Raw genomic sequence first — 2,878 nt, forward strand, 5'->3', positions numbered from 1 at the left:
GGGCGGTGATCTTGCCGAGCACTTAACTTGGAGTCATCTTCTTGATGTCATTGTTGTCGTAGATGATGGAGACTATCAACTTGTACTTTAGGAGAAGAGCTTGAAGTATTCTTCTCACCACTTGATCATCTTCAATTGACGTCAAACCTAACTTAGATCTCATTAACAAGAATGTTCAAACGAGAATACATATCATTAGCACTTTCATGGGGTAGTTACTTGATGTCATTGAGCTTAGTAACAAGCACATGATATTTCTCATTGTGCACATCCTTTGTGCCTTCATGTATTTCAATGAGACTGATCCAAATATCATATGCATTGGTGAGAGAATAAACACGATTAAATGCATTAACACATATAGATGATAAAAGGATACTCTTGGCCAATGCATCTAATTGTCTCTCCTTGTTGGTGATTCGAGGTCTTATCCCTTCCTCGGTGACTCTCTAAACATCCAACCCCCGGGCTTGCAAATAACAAGTTTTTAGAATTTTTCACCAGGAAAAGTTTGTACCTTCGAAAAGTGGAGCACTATGAAAATCCATCCTAACCTCGAATGTCACAACTCACTAGGCAGTGAAGCCTAATCAATCACAATGAGAGTAAGGCTCAAATGCCACTTGAATGTGTGAAACCTTGTAAAAGGTGTGAAGTTTTAACCCAAATTGAAGAGCTAGATGTGAGGCCTAGCTCTGATACCAATTGAAGGGATCGATGATGTTCTAAGAGGGGGTGAATTAGGACACTTAGAACTATTTCCACTCCAAAAATAACTCAAGATAAACCTAATTCACCCCCCTCTTAGAACGTCACCGATCCATTCAATTGGTATCAAAATAACTCAAGATAAACCTATATCAATTTCTATCTAAGTATGCTCTACATTTATCTAGTGTGTCTACTCTACCGATTAAGCATGTGCAACCTATCTAGAAGGTAAATTGCAAAAATATAAATGCGAAAACGTAAATAAGGTAGAGAGAGCAAACTCGGCACAAGAATTTTTCCCGTGGTATTGATGGCACGAATGACACCCCTAGTCCACGTGGAGCTCCATAAAGAATATGCTCCCGATCGGTACTCGGTCACAGCTCTTGAGCCACCAAGTTACAAAGATAAGGCCTCCACCCGGATGAGCCACCAAGCCACCAAGGCAAGGTCTCACCACTAGCCTCTCTTCCGATTTCTTGTCGTTGTGATCACTTTAGAGCTTGAGCCACCAAGGAAAGAGTCTCCACATCCCCGCACAATCACCTTGTTGCTGCTCCACACCAAGTCAGAGGGTCAACAAGCTTGTCGGTGAGTCACTAAGACTCTAAGGTACCGACATAACACTTGGTACAAGGTTGGATCACTCCTTGATCCACTCTCTATATAGCAATCACCTAGCAACACTCTCTCTAGGTCTATAAGCACTAAATACTCTCTAATCTTGTGCTTAATCATCTTAGATAATCACTAAGCACTTTGGTGGATTGAATGTCTTCTAAGGTGTACATGAACTTCTCTGAACTCCAGCACCTTCAAATGGCCTAGTGGGTAGGTATTTATAGCCTCAAACTCGCGCACTAGCCGTTAACCCAACGACTCAAAAAAGTTGTTAACATTGGATGATTCGATGAGAATAATAGTATTAATACCGAATCATCCGGTGAGTACACTCTCACAAACTAGCCGTTGAAACCTCACTCAAGCCTCTGTGAACACCGGACACACCGATGTATATTTCATCACCATCACTGGACTATCCGGTGAGTTATCCTGAGCTATCCGAGCCTTTCCTTTTTCTCTGTGTAAATGACTCTGGTGTATGCATTTGGTGCACATCACTTCATCATTGGACTATACGGTGAGTTGATTTCAGCCAACCGAGCCAATGCAACCCTCTCCGAAAATAATGCTCCGGTGTGCACAACTTTCATCACCGAACCATCTGTTGCGTTAAACTTCATTCTGCCTCTTTGCATTGTTCATTGTCCAGTGTTCATTCTATTCATACCGGACCATTTGATGGGTTAAACCTTTGATCTGGCAATAATACTCTGATGCATTCATCCTTCTCAACACCAGGCCATCCATTGTGTTGAGCTTTCTCTTCTTTTTTTTGAAAATGCTTCGGTGAAACTCCAACTGATCATCGGACTATCCGGTGAGGCTTAACCTTCATTCTTCAGCACAGCACCTTCTCTGGAAGAATTGCACCAGTGAGCACTATGCTCAAACACCGGATATTTCGGTGAGGTCTTCAGGCCTCTCTCCCATTTGACAAATATACTCCGATGAGTTCAAATACCCAAAGTACCGGACCATCCGGTGAGGCAAATCTTCTTTGGACTTCTTCAATTCAGTCCAACTTTGTCCCGATTGCGATGACTTCTTCATGTATGGCATCCATGAGATCTACTAACATATATTCTTGATAAATATGTAAGTCCCATTAACTATGTTGTTATTAATCACTAAAATTATAATTATAATCTAATATGGCTATTTTCGCTATACCGTCAGAGGTATTGTTGAAGAACCTTTGCATTTACCGGTTGTTCATGCAAGTAGCATTAGTATATGCTGCATTTTTTTTGTGAGATTTAACATGTATACAAATAGTACAGCAGGTGGAATCCATTCAGGTTCAATCTTTTGAAGTTCTGATACGAAAACAAAGTGACATAACAAAGTCTTGAGAAGTTTAGCTTTTGCTGAAGGGTTAGTTCTGGAAGCCCATTACAATGTCTTTTTGACATATTGGATAGGGCATAGGCTCCACTTGCATCAGTTAATGGTTTTCCTTTGGCTAGCGTTTCTGTTTCCAAATACCAAGAATGTTTACTAAGTTAGAAAGCCCACCTAATTCTCATTTCCGTTTGTATGTAAG

Source organism: Phragmites australis, chromosome 11, assembly GCF_958298935.1.
Source record: "Phragmites australis chromosome 11, lpPhrAust1.1, whole genome shotgun sequence".
NCBI lineage: Eukaryota > Viridiplantae > Streptophyta > Magnoliopsida > Poales > Poaceae > Phragmites > Phragmites australis.